Here is a 22,477-nt window from a genome sequence, read left to right on the forward strand (position 1 = left end):
CACAGATCGTTCATGGATTAATGGATGATGGGTTGATTCCCATTGCTTCAATATCTAGTACTGGGAATTCATATAACACAGTACTTTTTGTGAATGTTTTGTGGTGGTTTAAGTTAAGAGATGTTGTCATTGTTAAAGAGTGGGACAGTATTAGTATCAAGAATTCCACAAGCAGTTGGAGCCTGAATGTTGTTCCATTTTGCCCCAACAATGCACATTTGCCCTGCATTCAATGCAGCATCACCCCACTGTACCATTGTGAACTTTTCTACTTGGCATAGTAGCCACCTTTGTGGCCTCATTAATGAGGTTTTTTTTTGACATAGTGCCAACTTATGGTTGGTTTTGTACTGTGAGCCCAGATCTGCTGTGAACAGAGTTATGAACTACCCAAATTCATTTTGTGTAGGACCTATGCATATAACAGGGAGAAGAGACTGGGCTGGACTTAATCATGGGTCTCAGAAGTGAAATAGCATTATGCCACTCCAAATATGGTTGAACCTGCAGTCTTCAAGAATAGTCACGTCCTGACTACAGCGTCACTTGATTTTCTAGTCCACACCAGGAAGAAGAACCCTTATTTCAGAGAAATTAATGGGAAAGAAATTAATAGTTTTTGTTAATATAGTTATTATTTCTCATGGTTACAGTAAATACATCATGCAGCTTTGGCTTTACTCTACAGTATATCATGGAAAGGCATAAGACAATTTTCGTATAAATCACATGTTTAACTCTTGCTCCACTTCAAATACACCAAGGATTGCATGTTTCACACTGCATGTTACTCCAAAATGAATCCTTTTATAGATGTAGATGGTAATTGATTTTTGGAGTCCATTCAAAGCAATGTTGAAACTCGGAGCAGGTTTTCTCTGTTGAACTTAGCTGACGGATAATTTGCTGTGAATTAAAATAATTTCACTTCAGTAATTAAAGACATGATTAAAGCTTTAGCTGAATAATAATAAAAGCAACAAGATGCAGTGTATTAATCCTATAACTGTGATTCCAAACCCAAGATCTGAGCTCAGCTAGCCGCTGAAAAATTCCACGAGAGTAGAGATGATTAGTCATTTATCCGTGTTCTCCATCGCCTCATCCTAAAGGCCTGCTACCCGGCCCAAACCTGTCGTGACCCGACGACATGTGTCGGGTTCGGGTCGGGTCGCTCTTCCGGGTCCGGCTTTTGGGCTTGGGTCGAGTTGGGCTGGGTCCGGATCAGGCCGGGTCCGGGTTGGACACACACATTATTAATTGGACTTGAAAGGTTGTTTAAAAAGAAACGGATTTGGAATCGGAAGGTAGGTTAAAGTGAACAATTCGGTGGTCAGGTCAGGCTCGGGTCGGGTCGGGTCGGGCTTGGATTGGGCTCGGGCTCGGGCTAGGGCTCGGCTCGTGTCGGGTGCGGGAAAAAATGGATCCGATGTGGTTCGTGTCGGGTTTTTTTTTCCTGACCTGAGCAGGCATTTACCTCATCCCTTCCATATCCCTGTAACCTCCTCCTGACCTACAACCAATTTTCTTTATTGTCTATGGTCTATTTATTTCAAAGCACAGTACCTTTAAATTGTTTCGGCCACACATACATGTTATCTTGCAGGAAACAACTTATGAGCAGATAGAGTGGTACTTTCCATGACTGAATGCACACAGCTTAATAAGAACATTGCCTAGAACATAAGAAATGGGAGCAGGAGTAGGCCATTCGGCCCCTTGAGCCTGCTCCACCATTCAATAAGATAATGGCTGATCTGATTGTGGCCTGAACTCCACTTTCCTGCCTGCCCCCCATAACCCTTGACTCCTTTGTCAATCAAAAATCCGTCCAACTAAGCCTTGAATATATTCAATGACTCAGCCTTCACTGTTTGCTGGGGAAGTGAATTTCAAACACTAACAACCCTCTGAGAGAAGAAATTATTCCTTATCTCCGCCTTAAATGGGAGACCCCTTATTTTGAAACTGTGCCCCCTAGTTCTAGATTCCCCCACGAGGGGAAACACCCTCTCAGCATCTATCCAGTCAAGCTCCCCTCAGAATCTTATGTTTCAATGAGATCACCTCTCAGTCTTCTAAAATCCAATGAGTATAGGCCCAACCTTCTCAACCTTTCCTCATAAAACAAACTCCTCATCCCAGGAATCAGCCTAGTGAACCTTCTCTGAACTGCTTCCAACGCAAATATGTCCCTCCATAAATAAGGTGACCAAAACTGTACACAGTACTCTAGGTGTGGTCTCACCAATGCCCTGCACAGTTGTAGCAAGACTTCCCACTTTTACATTCCATTCCCCTTGCAATAAAGAGCAACATTCAATTTGCTTTCCTAATTACTTGCTGTATCTGCATGCTGACTTTTTGTGATTCATGTACAAGGACATCCAGGTCCCTCTGTACCGCAACATTCTGCAGTTCCTCTCCATTTAAATAATATTCTGCTTTCTATTCTTCCTGCCAAAGTGGACAATCTCACATTTTCCCACATTATGCTTCATCTGCCAAATATTTGCCCACTCTATGCCCAACTTATCTATATCTCTTTGCAGACTCCTTGCATCCTTCTCACAACTTGCTTTCCTACCTATCTTCATAGCATTAGCAAATTTAGCTACAATAATTAGCTCCTTCATCTAAATCATTAATATAGATCATAAATAGTTAAGGCCCCAGCACCGATCCTTGTGGCACTCCATTAGTTACAGTTTGCTGTTCTGAAAATGACCCATTTATCCCAACTCTCTGCTTCCTGGTAGTTAGCTAGCCATCTTATCCATGCTAATACATCACCCCCAACACCACGAGACCTTATCTTGTGTAGTAACCTTTTATGTGGCACCTTATCGAATGCCTTTTGGAACTCCATATGCACTACATCTACTGGTTCCCCTTTATAGACCCTGCTTTTTACATCCTCAAAGAATTCTAATAATATATTAAACCCAATATCCCTTTTGTAAAACCATGTCGACACTGCCTGATTGTAATGTGATTTTCTTGATGTTCTGCCATTGCCTCTTTTATAATGGATGATAGCATTTTTCCAACAACAGATATTAGGCTAACTAGCCTATTGTTTCCAGCTTTCTGTCTCCCTTCTTTCTTGAACAAAGGTATTACATTTGCGGTTTTCCAATCCACTGGGACCTTTCCAGAATATAGGGAATTTTGGAAGATTACAGCCATTACATCCACTGTCTCTGTAGCCACTTCCTTTAAGACCCTCGGATGCAGGTCAGCAGGTCTAGGGAACTTGTCAGCCTTTAGTCCCATTAGTATTCCCATTACTTTTTCTCTAGTGATAGTGATTGTTTTAAGTTCCTACCTCCGTTTTGCCTCCTGATTTTCTATCATTCTTGGGATGCTTTTTGGGTCTTCCACTGTGAAGACAAATACAAAATATTCATTCAAAGCCTCTGCTATTTCCTCATTTCCCATTATTAATTCCCCAGTCGCTCCCTCTAAGGGACCAATGTTCATTTTAGTGACTCTTTTCCTTTTTATACATTTGTAGAAGCTTTTACTGTCTGTTTTCATGTTTCTTGCTAGTTTTCTCTCATACTGTAATTTTTCCCTTTTTTTAAGCTATCCTTTGCTGGTTTCTAAAATGTTCCCAATCTTCTGGCCTGCCACTAATCTTTGCAGCATGGTGCACCTTTACTTTCAATTTGATATCGCTCTTAACTTCTTTAGTTAGCCACGGATGGTGGAGTCTTTCCTCCTCAATGGAATATACCTTTGTTGCGACATATGAAATATCTCCTTAAATGTCTACCACTGCTTCTCTACGATCTTATTTTAACCTATTTTCTCAGTCTACTTCAGCCAACTCTGTCTTCATACCCTTGTAATTGCCTTTATTTAATTTAAAGACACTAGTTATGGACCCACGTTTCTCACGCTCAAACTGAATGTGAAATTCTATCGTGTTATGATCATTCTTGCCTACATGATCCTTTACTATGGGGACTTTAAGTAATCCTGTCTATTTTACATTACCAGATCCAAAACAGCCTGGTGACAGATAGGTTCTAGAACATATTGTTCTTAGAAACTGTCCCACATACACTCTATGAACTCATCTTCCAGGCTACCTTTGTCAATTTGATTTGTGCAATCGATGTGAAGATTAAAATCATCCAAGATTATTACCATATCTTTCTTGAAAGCCTCCATTATTTCTTGATGTATACTCTGTCCTACTTTGTAGCTCCTGTTAGAGGGCATATGAACTACTCCCACCAGTGACTTCTTTCCTTTGCTGTTTCTTATCTCCACCCAAACTGATTCTACATCTTGATTGTCTGAATCAAGATCATTTCTCACTATTGTACTGATCTCATCCTTCATTAACAGAGCTACCCCACCTCCCTTTCCTTTCCTCCTGTCCTTTCAAAATGTCAAATACCCTTGAATATTCAGGTCCCAGCCTTGGTCATCTTGCAATCATGTCTCTGTAATGGCTATCATATCACATTCATTTATTTCTATTTATGCTATCAATGCAGTCATTTTGTTATGAATGCTGTGTGCATCCCAAAGGTACAGCTCCCCCTTTCCCTAGTACTGGTGCCAGTGCTCAATGAATCAAAACCCACTTCTCCCAAATCAATCTTTGAGCCACGCATTCAACTCGCTAATCTTATTTACCCTATGTCAATTTGCTCGTGTCTCAGGTAATAATCCAGAGATTATTACCACTGTGGTTCTGCTTTTTAACTTAGCCCCTAGCTGCTCATACTCCCTGAGAAGAGCCTCTTTCTTAGTCCTACCTATGTTGTTGGTAGCAACGTGCACCATGAGAACTGGATCTTGCCCCTTCAGCTCCAAGTTCCTCTCCAACCCCTAGGAGATATCCTTAATGCTGGCATCATGCAGGCAACATAGCCTTCAAAACTCACATTCTCAACTGCAGAGAACTGTATCACTCCCCCTGACTGTACTATCCCCTACTACAACTACATTCCTTTCACTCCCCCCACTTGAATAGCCCCTAGCACCACAGCGCTATGGTCTGTTTGCTCATCCTCCTTGCAGTCCCTGCTCTCATCCACACAAGCAGCAAGAACATTGAACCTTTAGGACAGTTGCAAGGCTGAGGCTCCTCCAGTGCTACCTTCTGGATCCCCATACCTCTCTCTTGCAGCAAGACCCTCCTGTCCCTGATCACAGACCAAATCAGAAGTACTTAGCCGAAGGAGTGTGGCTACCTCCCAGAACAAAGTGTCCAGGTAAATTTCTCCTTCCCTGATGCATCGCAGTGTCTGAAGCTCGGACTCAGCTCATCAACTCTGAGCCAAAGTTTGTCAAGCTGCAGACGCTTATTGCAGTTGTGGTTGCTATGGATCTCACCAGCTCTCATATGCTACAGCTGCAACACATCACCGGCCCTGCCATCTTTGCTGTGTTTTATTTAACTAATTAGGTTTAGAAATATCACTCAACAATTTATCTGTAGTTATTTCAATTTGTTTAACTAGTTAAGCTCTAAATTTAATGCAATACATATATGTCCCCAGTATCAATTAAAACGACTGCCACCATTTAGAGAGAAGGAAAACGTAAAACTCGCCAACCTAATTACGGCTTCCGGGCTTCAGCTCTCATGTCTCGCTGCTGGTCACCAGCTCCCTTTCTCAGACCACTCCTTTTTGGTAAAAGTCAGAACAGCACCTCCTCCCTCACTGCACCAAATTCGCAAACTTACCAAATTCCCAAACTCACACTCTGTTTCAAGCTACACCCAATCACCTTTGTTTCTGCTTACTCAAAGAACTCTGTGTTCCGCCAATTCTGCCTCTTGTACACCCCCCTTCCTTATTCCCACCATTGGTGTCTGTGCCTTCAGCTGTCTAGGCCCCAAGCACTAGAATTCCCTTCATAAACTTCTCCAACTCGCTCTCTGCTCCTTTTAAGACATTCTTTAAAACCTACCTCTTTGACCAAGCTTTTGGTCATCTGTCCTAATGTCTCCTTCTTTGGCTCGGCGTCTGTTTTTGTCTGATTATTCACCTTGGAACATTTTACAACATTGAAGGTGCTATATTTTGGAAAGTGTGAAAATAGATAAGTCCCCTGGGCCAGATGGGATTTATCCTAGGATTCTCTGGGAAGCCAGGGAGGAGATTGCAGAGCCTTTGTCCTTGATCTTTATGTCGTCATTGTCGACAGGAATAGTGCCGGAAGACTGGAGGATAGCAAATGTTGTCCCCTTGTTCAAGAAGGGGAGTAGAGACAGCCCTGGTAATTATAGACCTGTGAGCCTTATTTCAGTTGTGGGTAAAATGTTGGAAAAGGTTATAAGAGATAGGATTTATAATCATCTTGAAAAGAATAAGTTCATTAGAGATAGTCAGCACGGTTTTGTGAAGGGTATGTCGTGCCTCACAAACCTTATTGAGTTTTTTGAGAAGGTGACCAAACAGGTGGATGAGGGTAAAGCCGTGGATGTGGTGTATATGGATTTCAGTAAGGCGTTTGATAAGGTTCCCCACGGTAGGCTATTGCAGAAAATACGGAAGTATGGGATTGAAGGTGATTTAGTGCTTTGGATCAGAAATTGGCTAGCTGAAAGAAGACAGAGGGTGGTGGTTGATGGCAAATGTTCATCCTGGAGTTTAGTTACTAGTGGTGTACCGCAAGGATCTGTTTTGGGGCCACTGCTGTTTGTCATTTTTATAAATGACCTGGATAAGGGTGTAGAAGGGTGGGTTAGTAAATTTGCGGATGACACGAAGGTCGGTGGAGTTGTGAATAGTGCCGAAGGATGTTGTAGGGTACAGAGGGACATAGATAGGCTGCAGAGCTGGGCTGAGAGATGGCAAATGGAGTTTAATGCGGAAAAGTGTGAGGTGATTCACTTTGGAAGGAGTAACAGGAGTGCAGAGTACTGGGCTAATGGGAAGGTTCTTGGTAGTGTAGATGAGCAGAGAGATCTTGGTGTCCAGGTACATAAATCCCTGAAAGTTGCTACCCAGGTTAATAGGGCTGTTAAGAAGGCATATGATGTGTTAGCTTTTATTAGTAGGGGGATCGAGTTTCGGAGCCACGAGGTCAAGCTGCAGCTGTACAAAACTCTGGTGCGGCCGCACCTGGAGTATTGCGTGCAGTTCTGGTCACCGCATTATAGGAAGGATGTGGAAGCTTTGGAAAGGGTGCAGAGGAGATTTACTAGGATGTTGCCTGGTATGGAGGGAAGGTCTTACGAGGAAAGGCTGAGGGACTTGAGGTTGTTTTCGTTGTAGAGAAGGAGGAGGAGAGGTGACTTAATAGAGACATATAAGATAATCAGAGGGTTAGATAGGGTGGATAGTGAGAGCCTTTTTCCTCGGATGGTGATGGCAAACACGAGGGGACATAGCTTTAAGTTGAGGGGTGATAGATATAGGACAGATGTCAGAGGTAGTTTCTTTACTCAGAGAGTAGTAGGGGCGTGGAACGTCCTGCCTGCAGCAGTAGTAGACTCGCCAACTTTAAGGGCATTTAAGTGGTCATTGGATAGACATATGGATGAAAATGGAATAGTGTAGGTCATATGGTTTCACAGGTCGGCGCAACATCGAGGGCCGAAGGGCCTGTACTGCGCTGTAATGTTCTATGTTCTATGTTCTATATTAATGCAAAATGTAGATAGCGTGGACTGAAGAATCAAGCAGACTTCAAAACCCTTGGCATTGGAATGACTTCTATTGATACAGGATCACTGTGGTGAAATGCTGCCCTAATTATGTGATTTTAATCCAGGTTTAATCATATCATATTTAATCCTTAGATAGCCAGTATGTGCAATGAAATTGTATTTTCGTAAAACTGCCTTTTGGTCACAGATCATGACGTTTAAGTCAACACTAATATTGCACTAATTATAGATGATGCTAGAATCTTTGCTGCTGAAAAATGAGTCTAATGCAAAAAAAAATAAAGATTACATTTGAATTGCATTCCTTCTATGTGCTATTGTTATTGTATCTTCTGCCTCATTGTCTTCTACTTTTATTTAACCCTACTATGTATTCTATCCTTTAATTCTAATCTATTTATCTAAAATATTTAGTATTTCTCCTTTCTCCCATTGTCCATTTTGGAGATGGAAGCAACACTGGAAAAAAAAAATTATATAGCGACTTTCCTGACTGCAGGATGTTCCAAAGCGCTTTACAGCTAATTAAGTACTTATTCAAGTATAGCCACTGTTGTAATGTAGGAAACATGGCAGACAATTTTCACACAGCAAGCTCCCACAAACATGAATGTGATAATGACCATATAATCCATTTTTCTGACTTTGAGCCACCAGTGGAGTCTTACACACTGACAGCTTATACCAGAAAATCGCAGGTGTCGCTGCTCACCATCTTCTGTTCATAACAGATGGGCAGTTGAGGGCAGTGAGCTTGTGACTTTTGTTGCGGACATGTGGGAGTTTATAGGGATGATTTCCCCTTTTTCACTTCTCAACTTATCCAATACAGCATTTTTTAAAATGTGCTTTATCCGCTGAGCATTTTAATGGTCAACAAAGGGACAAATGACAGGTTTTCTCGTAAGTTTAAAAGAAAGATAAATGCTTATTATGCAACACCTGAAAATGTATGCAACTTCACCCACTCTCACACGCATACAGATACACACACACACACACACACAAGAAAGATAAAGATTCAAAGATAACATGCACTAGGTCTGATTATTTAAAAGAGTCCTCTTACATTTGCATTTCCCCTGGGGTGAAGACGTGAAATGATGCAGGCCAGTATTCTTTTCCCTTGTTCACTGAAGAAAGACTTGGGAGGTTTAGAAAGACAGATGCGCTGCTGCAGGCTACTATTGTTATATTCCAGCCAAAGGTCAATGGCAAAATCCTGGTATGATTTCTCAGGTAGGAAGTTCAAGGCCATACTCCAGTCATTGTGTATATGTAGTTCAAAACTGGTAATCTAAGGCAGAGTCCTATTTCTTTGATGGCATAGATGGATCTCTCTCTCTCTGTTCTTCCTGGCGTTGTCTGTGTCGAATGTCTCTTATTAAAACTCCTCATCAGAAACCTGGTTTCTCTCACGTGACTAGAGTTTCCCTTTCATTGTTCTTATAAACGGTGTCTGATGGTGAGGCCATTGTTAGACAATGGGGTCTGTGCGTCACTCATTGTCATTCCATCTTGATAAAGTGGAGTTTTTTCACACCCATTCTCTTGAGTTTGCATTTGGAATCACCAAGTCTGCAATGCTATTGTTAAACCAAGTCGTTGAAGAGAAGTAGCCATTAACACAGAATTGGTCATTGGTATTTATATTTTAATGCCTTCTCCATGGCTTGTCCAGACATGAAGATTGGCTCAGGGTTCTTGCAGTTTCCATCTGTATTAGCAGTACAGGATAAGGTCACCTGAACGCTCAAATCCATTTTGTTTTGGCGGAAGTGTCTGTTTCTGGTTTGTTTCATAAGTTCATACCTCACTGGTGGACAATCACCTTTCTAGCAACATGGCCCCTGAATATTACCCCTTCGTCTCCCATTGGTTGAAAACTAGCTGAAAAGATGACTTTTTCCTTCAATTGAGCCCTGATAATTCACTGCTCGAATTTTAAAGCAAAGATGTTCAAACAAGAAAGCTTACTTACCTGACAGTAGATTTTCTCTATCATCAAAATATCCAACTTGCTAACCGCCACGTATTTAGAAATTCAGTTAGAATTGAATATTCCAGGATTACTGTGGATACTTTCAGATATTGTACTGCTCACAATTTCTGAGAGAACATACCTTTAAAGGCACAGAACTCAAATAGAGGCAAATTGGTTTATCATATGAATGGAGGAAAATGACCAGCTGGTCCATAATATCTGCCCCACATTCATGATGGCAGGAGCATCATGATTAGTCACATCTTATCCTCACCCCACAGCAATGTAATTTCCTAAGAAGTGCAAAAAAGAAGAGAAAAATCCAGAGCCAATAAGGGGAAAAAATATGGAAAATTCCTTCCCGACACCTTCAGGCAATTGAAACTAGTGCAGGAGATAACGCAGAACATGGGCGGGATTGTTAGGTCCCAATGGGGCAGGAATGGAGGTAGGTGGGCACTAACATTAGTGGCGCCAGCCAGCATGTTGGTTTTGCCTCGCCGTTCCTGCTGCCGGTGATTTTCCTCAGGACGGTGGGAGGTGGAACTCGGCGACCTGACCAAATTGGAGATGAGGCCAATTAATGTTGTTAACAAGGTCATTGAGAACCAGTTTCGGATCTTGGTGGGGCGCATCAGTTACACGCTGTGTCAGGGGGAGACCAGGCATGGAGGCAGCAACACAGCGGGGAGCCAGTCATGGCCGCGCCATGATATTATGTGGGCCCACAAAAAGGAGCACGACTGAGAGGAGCATGCAGCTATTGGCAAACAGGTGCCATCAGAGTGACGATGTTGTGGGGAGTGTGGTCAGGCAGTTCCGAGATCATCAGCCTTCTGACATTGCGGGGGCACAAGAGGAGGTGGTTAGGGTTTCTGACATTATTGGGAGTCCAGACAAGCACAAGGAAGGACACAGCTGGGAATGGAAGCACGATTATCAGTTCTTGGGTCTCGTGGCGATGAGAAGCAACACCCTCAGCAGCAAGAGTCCCAGGCATGAGGAGGTCAGAGGAGAGGGACGAGTGCCTGGAAGGCAATGGGGACCATACCCTCAGCATAGGATCTACCGCCAAAGACAGAGCTACCTGAACATGTCAGAGAATTCGTACCGCAGGAAACTGCGCCTACCCAGGCGATGGTCACAGAGACTTGTGCCCTCGTGGAGGAAGACCTCACACCTTGCAGCAACGGCTCACCATGCTCTGACACTAGCCGTCAAAATCACTGTGGCCTTGACCTCTTTGCCTCTGGCTTCTTCCTAGGATCAGCTGCAGACCTTGGTGGCATCTCGCAAAGGATGCACACCACTGCATCTAGCAGGTCACTTATACCCTATTTGTGACAGCTGAACATGCATCCAATTTCAGACAGACGTGGTCACACAGGTACAGAGAGCAGGGGGTTTCTCCTCCATCGCTCGATTCCCTCAGGTGCAGGGCATCTTCGATTGCACCCGTATGTCCTTCAAGGCACCGACTGACAGGCCAGTCAGGTTCATCAGCAGGATTGGCTTCCACTCCCTCAACGTTCCGCTAGTCTGTGACCTCAACAGGAGCTTTCTGTATGAGTACGCTCACTTTCCTGGCCTTCATCCTCTGGCAGTCCAGAGTGCCATTGCATTCTATCCCCCCAAACTCTGTGGTCGGAATCTAGGGGACAAGGGTTATCCCTTGAAGAGATGTGTATGAGACAGTCACAGAGACACTACAACTAAAGCCATCAACTCACAAAGACAATCATCAAGCAGTTCATTGGGCTTCTGAAAATACAGTTACAGTGCCAGGACTGGTCAGGTGGTGCCCTGCACTACACTCCTGCAAGGTTTTGCACATTGTGGTGGTCTATTGCACGCTCCATTCATTGCCCTCCAGTGAGATATGAACCTTAAAGAAAATGAGGCACCGAAACAACATAGCTCATCGGAGGAAGAGGAGGAGCAAGAGGTGGAAGATGAGCAGGAGAAAGATGCAGAACACAGAGGTACCCCAGCTGTATAGGGAGGTGGAAGCCCAATGCAGGACTCAAGGGTCTTGTCAGGATGCCATCAACATCAGTGATCATCTGATCCAGGAATGTTTCAGCTGAATCCTTCTAGGACAGCATGCACTAGAACTCACTTTGAGATGCCTAAAAGAGCACTTCCCTTAAAGACGCAGCCTTGAATAGATACAGTCTTACAGCCTGTTGTGTACGCACAGAATAAATCTACATGAGGTCTTAACTGGGAGCAGCCATGTTGAAATGTTATTTACACCTCCCAACAGAAAGGACAGCAGAGAGGTAGTATAGCAGTATACAAATGTTTAGCTATCACAATACACTCAGCCAGTTCAATACAGTATACTACACTCTCTCCCCAATTAAAAAAAACTTACACATTAAAATGTAAAATGGTACTTGTACATCATTTCAGAGAATACAATAACAATAACCTGAAATTTAACAAGTTGGGTTGCATGCTCGTTATTTCTGTAATCACAACTAAACATATATAACCTATATTTCCAGAATACTTTGCATGTGAACAAATTTGTTTTTCCTCAACACCAGTATATCTTTAACAAAAATATCATCATTGACAAGAAGTAATGAAAAGAACAACTTATTTATTTTTTCTTCCTGCATACTTTCATTTAACCTATCTGGCTTCTTCCTCTTTCTGTCAGGTTATCTTCTTCTATTTCTATTTGCTTGACTCTGTTCTCGCAACATCTCAGACTGTGTCAACCCTGAACTTTGATTTTGATTACCAACTCCACTTAATGGTTGGGACTGTGAAATTGATTGATTCGTCTTAATCAAACACACTGGCTCACTTTGTTCTGCTGGTAGATGCTGTGATACCGGCAAAGTTTCCGTTTCTTTGAGACTTTCACTTACTTTCTGACTTCTACTTGGGACTGTAGGAATTTGGACTATAGGAGGTTTCTCATGTTGTCCCTTTGTCAAATTTCCTCTTTCAAGCAAATGATCGACATGACACTGACGGAGTCTCACTCCAATCTTCCCTAGATGCATGAATGTACCTAATCTTTTTACAACAACAACAAACATATACTTCGGCTTATCACCTCGGCGGTTTCGACCATTACCTTGGGACCAGCAATGAAGTCTCTAATTTTCATGACTGATCTTAACACTGTCTTGCTTTTCCCTTACCTTAGTATTGACTAAACCTTGTCGTAGGAGTGTCTTTAAACACTAACTTGTAAGGTGAGTTTTGGCCAGTCAAACTGCTGTCTTATGCGGGCTTTGATCTTTCGTATACTGGCATGTACAGCAACAGTAGTCTCGTTGGCCCTTCTTAATATTTCTCTCCGATACCGCTGTGGCACCACTAACTGGTGAACTACTGTCCACTCCTTGCTCTCAGGTCTGTGTGGAGAACTCCATTTCCTCATCAGTACCTCATTCTTTAAATAGTACCAATCAGGGACTTGCTCTGCTTCATTCTCAGACTGGGCAGCCTGTGCTAACTCTCACAATACTTGGTCGGCTCGTTGAGCCTCAGCTAGAGAAAATCCATTTAATTCATTCCCTGGGTCTCCTAACTTTGCAACGAACGTCTCGGACAGGCAGACCTCATGGTCATCTGCCTGCAGTGCTAATTCAGTCTCCTCTGGGGGAGATGATTCGATCATGGCCTGATCCACTACATATTCAGGGAAACTGCAGGGGTCCATCTCCCGTCATGACCCTGTCTCTCTGACCTCCTGCGGTCTTTCTTTCACTACTGGGGAGGCTACCACATTCAACCCCGCCAGATCATTACCTAGGAGCAGGTCAACCCCGTCCACAGGCAAACTAGGGACAATCCCTACAGTCACCAGTCCCGGTGCACCCGGTATACAGGTACAGGCATACACTGCCCTCCAATACTATTCACCACCATTTTGGTGTTCACTGCACTCTCTGGGGGAAAGGTCAGACCTTTTCCCAGTAAAAGGGATCAAGTGGCCCCTGTCTCCCTGAGAATCCCTATGGGCTTGCTTGCCCCACTCCAGGGATATGGGGTTATTCTCCCTTCAGACACAAAACCCTGATAACCCTCAGGAAGCCTATTAAATTTTCCTGCACTTGCAGTGGTAGACTTCCTGTGTTGCACTCTTACTGCAGTTAAAGCCATAACTTGTTCTGCTGTGCTTTCCATCAGGTTCCTGTCTTCACTGAGCGAGTGTGCCCTGATTAACCCTACCGTTTTTCCCTTTAGTTTCCAGCAGTCAGCTCTTAAATGCCCTGTTTTATTACAATGGAAGCACACAGATCTCCGAGTCTCACTCTTGTTCACAGCACCTTCCTTTTTGGCTAGAGGAGAGCCCCCTGTGTCTCCTGCTTTCCTTTCTCACCCAGCACTGCCTAGGCTTCAATCACCTTCCCACCCTTTGTCCCTTTTGGATTCGTGGGGGTGACTAGGAAAGGTTTTCCCCTGGGAAACCGACTTATAAATTAAAGCAAACTCATCAGCCAGGACGGTCGCTTGCCAGGCTCTCTGGACCCACTGCTTCTCTACATGGGTCTTTATGGAGAGTGGGAAAGAGTTTTTAAATTCCTCTAACAGAATTACTTCTCTGATATTCTCATAGCTCAGCTATATTTTAAAAGCCCTCAGCCATTGGTCAAAAGCCAGCTGCTTACTTCTTTCAAACTCCAGATAAATTTGATTAGCTTGCTTATCGAGGGTTCTATATACTTTTGGCGATAGGCTTCGGGTGATAATGCATATGCCCCGAGGATAGTATTTTTGGTCAGTTCATAATTTGATGAGCTCTCATCTAGCAACAGGGAATAAACCTCATGGGCTTTTCCAGTTGGCTTGCTTTGTTGTAAGAGAGGCCAGGTTGCAGTGGGCCATTTTAGCTGCCTTGCCAGTTTCTCAAAGGACACAAAAATACTTCTACATCCTCTTCATTGAATTTTGGAATTAGTTGAGCTAGTTTTAACAATTTTGTACCCAGCCCTGAATTATGCTCCTCCATGTTTTCACTGGGGTTACTCTGTCGGCCCTAGTTAACTCGAGCTGCTTCAACTCTCTCTCTTCACATTCCTTCCAGAATATTCTTTCGCTTTCCCTCTCCTCAAATTCAAGTTTCCTCTGTTCCAATTATATCTTTGATAACAATATTCTGTCAGAATCTGCTTCTAACCCTGTTTTTGCTTCTTCAGATTCTAGGGAAAAATGGTTGGTCGCTAGCCTTAGCTGTTCAGACTTCCTAGCCTTGCCACATACAGTGATCCCACACTGCTCAGCCATTTTCCTCAACTCCTCCATAGACTTTTAACTTATCCCAAGTTACTTCATCCTGGCTTGGAGACCTACTAGCTTCAGTTACAGATCTGTTAGTATTCAATCACACACAACCACAAAAAAACCTGTGTTGAAATCTTGCTCATTATTTGCTTGGGAACAATTTGGCTTCCCACTTCCAATTTCTCATTTGTCTGTGGGTCAGTTCCGGACGCTAGCACCCAAATTTCTATTATGACCAGGTGAGAAAGAGGTCTAGGGTTCCCTTTCAGCCTTCACCTGGTCTCACTGTAACAGGGTTTAATTTTAAACACACCGTGTTTTTAGCTCCCCCTTGATGAATCCTTGTTCACTGCTTTCCAATTATAAGGCAAAGAAACCAGCACAAACAGGCTTTCTTAGATTTAAAGAAGAAAAGTTGAAATTTATTAAACTTGAACTTAAATTCTAATTCGGTTAACACGTACAGATACACACCATGCTCCACAACAGCATGCATATGCGATACACACATGCAAATAGAGACAGAAAAGGGCTGAAGAAAAATAAAGTGGAAAGGTTTGAGGCAATAGCTGAACAGTTGTTGTTACGGTTCTTCGAGCTCACTGTAGAGTCCTTGATTTTAGGTAGATCTTGCTTTTCGTTGGGGCCCAGTATTCTTCTTAAACCTCATTTGCTGTCGGGGCTCTCTCTTGGGGTTCATGTGTCTTCAGTGAATACTGACGCTTGTGAGAAAGGGATGGGAGCAGACAGGAGAGAGATCTTCTCAGTCCAGGAGAAAACAGCTTTCTGCCTAAACTGTTTGTTCAAATTCAAAAAATTCAGGTTACCCAGTAGGTTAGTCATGTTGGTGACCAAAAGTCCACTGTGGGTTGATTGTGTAAGGGAATGGCTGCTTTGTCCTTCTAAACACTGTCTGTTAATATTCAAATGTCTTTTCCAGCCATTGCTGATTTGTTTAACAAATCCTTTCTTAACTCCAGTAACAGTTTAAAATCAATGTGCATGACAAAATTAATGTGGCTCATTCTTGGCAGGTGGGAACCAAGCATGACACTTGCCATAGAGGGAGTGCAATGGAGGTTCACCAGTCTAATTCCTGGGATGGCAGGATTGTCTGATGAGGAGAGATTGATAAAACTGGGCCTGTATTCTCTAGAGTTTCGAAGAATGAGAGGTGATCTCATTGCAACTTACAAAATTCTTACAGGGCATGACAGGGTGGATGTAGGTAGGATGTTTGCCCTGGCTGGTGAGTCGAGAACCAGGGAAGACGGTCTCAGAATAAGGGGTAGGCCATTTAAGTCTGAGACGAGGAGGACTTTTTTCACTCAAAGGCAGGTGATTCTTTGGAATTCTATACCCCAGAAGGCAGTGGAAACTCAATAATTGAGCATGTTCAAGACAGAAATTGATAGGTATCAGGATACTAATGACATCAAGGGATATGGGAATAGCATGGGAACGTGGAGAAGAGAAAGAGAGAAGAGAAGGGAAATAAATATGGGGGGCATGATCAATAAGTTTGCAGACAACACAAAGATTGGCAAAGTGATAGATAGCAAGGAGGATAGCTATAAGCTGCAGAAAGATATTGATGGTCTGGTTATATGGGCAGAAAAGTGGCAAATGGAATTCAACCCAGAGAAGAAGTGTGAGGTGATGCATTGGAGGAGGTCAAACAAGGCAAAGGTATACACAATTAATGGGAAAATACTGGGAGGTGTAGAGGAAGTGAGGGAACTTGCAATAAATGTCCACAGATCCCTGAAGGTAGCAGGACAGGTTGATAAGGTGGTTAAGAAGACATATGAAATCCTTTCCTTTATTAGCCGAGGTATAGACTATAAAAGCAGGGAGGTTATGATGTATAAATCATTGGTTAGGCTACAACTTGAGTACTGTGTGCAGTTCTGGTCACCACATTACAGAAAGGATGTAATTGCACTAGAGAGGCTAGAGGGGGGATTTACGAGGATGTTGCCAGGACTGGAAAAATGCAGCTATGAGGGAAGATTGGATAGGCTGGGGTTGTTCTCCTTGGAACAGAGAAGGCTGAGGGAGATCTGATTGAAATGTACAAAATTTTGAGGGGCCTGGATAGAGTGGAGATGAAGGCCCTATTTACCTTAGCAGAGAGGTCAGTGACTAAGGGGCATAGATTTAACAAAGTGATTCCTGACAACGCAGCCGGCCACTGATGTCATCAGGCTCCGCCAAGGTGCGCACATGCACAGATGGTCTCCTGTTCTCTGCACGTGCACTGCGTTCCGACTTGCCAGGACTGGTTAGCGCATGCGCCAATGATGTCATTGCGTGACGTGTGCATCTTTGGACAACGCACCTGGTCGGCCTCTGCGCATGCGCTTTACGCGTACGGCAATGCAACGGCAACGAGTATTCACCCATGTGTCAAGCTCCGCTTCCCCCCCCCGGATGCTCTCTCCGGCTGCTCCGCTCCCCCCTCGCTGCTCTCTCCGGCCGCTGCGCTCCCCCCTCGCTGCTCTCTCCGGCCGCTCCGCTCCCCCATCGCTGCTCTCTCCGGCTGCTCCGCTCCCCCCTCGCTGCTCTCTCCGGCCGCTGCGCTCCCCCCTCACTGCTCTCTCCGGCCGCTCCGCTCTTTCTGGCTGCTCCCCCCCTCCCCGCACCACGTCCCTGGCCTGCTCCGCTACCCCCCCTCCCCCCAGCTCCCCCCCCCCAACCTTGTCCCGCTCCGCTCCCCCCCCCGCACCCCGTCCCTGGCCCGCTCTCTCCGTCCCATCCCTGGCCTGCTCTCTCCCTCCCGCCATTGTGTGCTGCCATGTGTTTAGGTTAGGTTGCCTTCATGTGATTATTTGAGCAGCGCCATCTTTAGTCCTGGCAGCTGCCTGAAGTCGCAGACTGTGATGTTTTAGCGGCACATGCTGCATTTGTGCATGTGCCACTGCAGCGCCACCTAGTGATAGCGTTGTCAGCAAACGCAGCCTAGATTTAAAGTGATTGGTGGAAAGTTTAGAGGGGAGATGAGGAAAAGTTTTTTCACCCAGAGGTTGGTGATGGTCTGGAACTCACTGCCTGAAAGTGTAGTTGAGGCAGAAACCTTCAACTCATGCAAAAGAAGTCTGGATATGCACCTCAAGTGCTGTAATCTGCAGGGCTACTGACCAAATGCTGGAAGGTGGGATTAGAATGGGTTGGACGTTTTTTGGCTGGCACAGACACGATGGGCCTAGTGGCCTCTTTCTGTGCTGTAAAGTTTCTATGATTCTATGAAGGAGATGTACTGCAACTGCAAGGCCTACCACTCCATTGTTATGTAGTTAATGTGTGACCATGCCCAAAACATCTTGTTGATGAATGCCCGCTTTCCTGGCAGCATGCATGACACATTCATCCTGTGCCAGACAACTGTATCTTCCATCTTTAGGTCACCATGATGAACCAGAGGCTTGCTGCTGATTGACAAGGGATACCCCCTCTAAAGCTGGCTCATGCCTCCCCTGTGCCACCCAACCACACGTGGACATCATGCCTACAATGAGAAACATGCCGCCACCAGGGGTATCGTGGAGCAAACCATCAATGTCCTAAAACAATGGTTTCGCTGCTGAAACCACTCAGGGTGTGGGTGCGTCTTCATGTTTGTGGTGGTCTGCTGCATCCTCTACATTCTTGCTCTCATGAGGGCATAGCCCTTGTCACCAAACCTTCGGAGCCCACCTTGGGAGGAGGAGGACAAAGAGGAGGAAGGGAGGAGGCATTTGAGTCCCCTTCACTCCAGACAGGCTGTCCTGGAACACAGCAACATAGGAATATAGGAACAGGAGTAGGCTCTTCAGCCCATTGAGCCTGCTCCACCATTCAATTAGATCATGGTTGATCATCTACCAACCCTTTCCTATCCTGAGTGAAGTGAAACAGGACTGTGTTCTCGCACCTACACTGTTTGGGATCTTCTTCTCCCTGCTGCTCTCACATGCGGTCAAGTCTTCAGAAGAAGGAATTTTCCTCCACACAAGATCAGGGGGCAGGTTGTTCAACCTTGCCTGGCTAAGAGCGAAGACCAAAGTATGGAAGGTCCTCATCAGGGAACTCCTCTTTGCTGACGATGCTGCATTAACATCCCACACTGAAGAGTGTCTGCAGAGACTCATCGACAGAAAGCCATCTCAAGCGCTGCTGGCTCAGTAGGGTGTATATGCTGGGGATGTTGGCCGCCTCAAGGACTTCTGTGTTGGAGATACAGTCCTGCCACCTGATGCCAAGGATTCTCCGGAGGCAGCAAAGATGGAATGAATTGAGATGTCGCTCTTGGCTGACATACGTTGTCCAGGCCTCGCTGTCATAGAGCAAGGCACTGAGGACACAGGCTTGATACACTTGGACTTTTGTGTTCCGTGTCAGTGCGCCATTTTCCCACATTCTCTTGGCCAGTCTGGACATAGCAGTGGAAGCCTTTCCCATGCGCTCGTTGATTTCTGCTTCGAGAGACAGGTTACTGGTGATAGTTGAGCCTAGGTAGGTGAATACTTGAACCACTTCCAGAGTGTGGTCGCCGATATTGATGGATGGAGCATTTCTGACGTCCTGTCCATTGATGTTCGTTTTCTTGAGGCTGATGGTTAGGCCAAATTTTTTGCAGGCAGCCGCAATCCTGTCGATGAGTCTCTGCAGACACTCTTCAGTGTGGGATGTTAATGCAGCATCGTCAGCAAAGAGGAGTTCCCTGATGAGGACCTTCCATACTTTGGTCTTCGCTCTTAGACAGGCAAGGTTGAACAACCTGCCCCCTGATCTTGTGTGGAGGAAAATTCCTTCTTCTGAAGACTTGACCGCATGTGAGAGCAGCAGGGAGAAGAAGATCCCAAACAGTGTAGGTGCGAGAACACAGTCCTGTTTCACTTCACTCAGGATAGGAAAGGGTTGGTAGATGATCAACCATGATCTAATTGAATGGTGGAGCAGGCTCAATGGGCTGAAGAGCCTACTCCTGTTCCTATATTCCTATGTTGCTGTGTTCCAGGACAGCCTGTCTGGAGTGAAGGGGACTCAAATGCCTCCTCCCTTCCTCCTCTTTGTCCTCCTCCTCCCAAGGTGGGCTCCGAAGGTTTGGTGACAAGGGCTATGCCCTCATGAGAGCAAGAATGTAGAGGATGCAGCAGACCACCACAAACATGAAGACGCACCCACACCCTGAGTGGTCTCAGCAGCGAAACCATTGTTTTAGGACATTGATGGTTTGCTCCACGATACCCCTGGTGGCGGCATGTTTCTCATTGTAGGCATGATGTCCAAGTGTGGTTGGGTGGCACAGGGGAGGCATGAGTCAGCTTTAGAGGGGGTATCCCTTGTCAATCAGCAGCAAGCCTCTGGTTCATCATGATGACCTAAAGATGGAAGATACAGTTGTCTGGCACAGAATGAATGTGTCATGCATGCTGCCAGGAAAGCGGGCATTCATCAACAAGATGTTTTGGGCATGGTCACACATTAACTACATAACAATGGAGTGGTAGGCCTTGCAGTTGCAGTACATCTCCTTCATAGAATCATAGAAACTTTACAGCACAGAAAGAGGCCACTAGGCCCATCGTGTCTGTGCCAGCCAAAAAACGTCCAACCCATTCTAATCCCACCTTCCAGCATTTGGTCAGTAGCCCTGCAGATTACAGCACTTGAGGTGCATATCCAGACTTCTTTTGCATGAGTTGAAGGTTTCTGCCTCAACTACACTTTCAGGCAGTGAGTTCCAGACCATCACCAACCTCTGGGTGAAAAAACTTTTCCTCATCTCCCCTCTAAACTTTCCACCAATCACTTTAAATCTAGGCTGCGTTTGCTGACAACGCTATCACTAGGTGGCGCTGCAGTGGCACATGCACAAATGCAGCATGTGCCGCTAAAACATCACAGTCTGCGACTTCAGGCAGCTGCCAGGACTAAAGATGGCGCTGCTCAAATAATCACATGAAGGCAACCTAACCTAAACACATGGCAGCACACAATGGCGGGAGGGAGAGAGCAGGCCAGGGATGGGACGGAGAGAGCGGGCCAGGGACGGGGTGCGGGGCGGGGAGCGGAGCGGGACAAGGTTGGGGGGGGGGGGCGGGGGGGAGGGGGGGTAGCGGAGCAGGCCAGGGACGTGGTGCGGGGAGGGGGGGAGCGGCCAGAAAGAGCGGAGCGGCCGGAGAGAGCAGTGAGGGGGGAGCGCAGCGGCCGGAGAGAGCAGCGAGGGGGGAGCGGAGCAGCCGGAGAGAGCAGCGATGGGGGAGCGGAGCGGCCGGAGAGAGCAGCGAGGGGGGAGCGCAGCGGCCGGAGAGAGCAGCGAGGGGGGAGCGGAGCAGCCGGAGAGAGCATCCGGGGGGGGGAAGCGGAGCTTGACACATGGGTGAATACTCGTTGCCGTTGCATTGCCGTACGCGTAAAGCGCATGCGCAGAGGCCGACCAGGTGCGTTGTCCAAAGATGCACACGTCACGCAATGACATCATTGGCGCATGCGCTAACCAGTCCTGGCAAGTCGGAACGCAGTGCACGTGCAGAGAACAGGAGACCATCTGCGCATGTGCGCACCTTGGCGGAGCCTGATGACATCAGTGGCCGGCTGCGTTGTCAGGAATCACTTTGTTAAATCTATGCCCCTTAGTCACTGACCTCTCTGCTAAGGTAAATAGGGCCTTCACCTCCACTCTATCCAGGCCCCTCAAAATTTTGTACATTTCAATCAGATCTCCCTCAGCCTTCTCTGTTCCAAGGAGAACAACCCCAGCCTATCCAATCTTCCCTCATAGCTGCATTTTTCCAGTCCTGGCAACATCCTCGTAAATCCCCCCTCTAGCCTCTCTAGTGCAATTACATCCTTTCTGTAATGTGGTGACCAGAACTGCACACAGTACTCAAGTTGTAGCCTAACCAATGATTTATACAGCATAACCTCCCTGCTTTTATAGTCTATACCTCGGCTAATAAAGGAAAGGATTTCATATGTCTTCTTAACCACCTTATCAACCTGTCCTGCTACCTTCAGGGATCTGTGGACATTTATTGCAAGTTCCCTCACTTCCTCTACACCTCCCAGTATTTTCCCATTAATTGTGTATACCTTTGCCTTGTTTGACCTCCTCCAATGCATCACCTCACACTTCTTCTCTGGGTTGAATTCCATTTGCCACTTTTCTGCCCATATAACCAGACCATCAATATCTTTCTGCAGCTTATAGCTATCCTCCTTGCTATCTATCACTTTGCCAATCTTTGTGTTGTCTGCAAACTTATTGATCATGCCCCCCGTATTTATTTCCCTTCTCTTCTCTCTTTCTCTTCTCTTTGGCCTCCTTATCTCGAGAGACAATGGGTAAGCGCCTGGAGGTGGTCAGTGGTGTGTGGAGCAGCGCCTGGAGTGGCTATATAGGCCAATTCTAGAGTGACAGGCTCTTCCACAGGTGCTGCAGAAAAATTTGATTGTCGGGGCTGTTGCACAGTTGGCTCTTCCCTTGCGCCTCTGTCTTTTTTCCTGCCAACTGCTAAATCTCTTCAACTCGCCACACTTTAGCCCCGCCTTTATGGCTGTCCGCCAGCTCTGGCGAACGCTGGCAACTGACTCATTAATATATACCAGAAAAAGCA

General features: G+C 45.5%; 1 long non-coding RNA gene across 1 annotated transcript in view; it reads right to left on the bottom strand.

Moving 5' to 3' along the window:
• Positions 1–748: 748 nt before the first annotated feature.
• LOC137379807 (uncharacterized) overlaps positions 749–22,477 on the bottom strand; it is an 82,695-nt gene continuing 60,966 nt past the window's right edge. The window contains exons 2-3 of the long non-coding RNA XR_010976919.1: positions 3,329–3,383; positions 749–906 (exon numbers count right to left, since the gene is read on the bottom strand). This is a non-coding gene — a long non-coding RNA (uncharacterized lncRNA). The remainder of the gene's footprint in view (positions 907–3,328; positions 3,384–22,477) is intronic.

The sequence above is a fragment of the Heterodontus francisci genome, chromosome 18 (assembly GCF_036365525.1).
Source record: "Heterodontus francisci isolate sHetFra1 chromosome 18, sHetFra1.hap1, whole genome shotgun sequence".
Classification (NCBI taxonomy): domain Eukaryota; kingdom Metazoa; phylum Chordata; class Chondrichthyes; order Heterodontiformes; family Heterodontidae; genus Heterodontus; species Heterodontus francisci.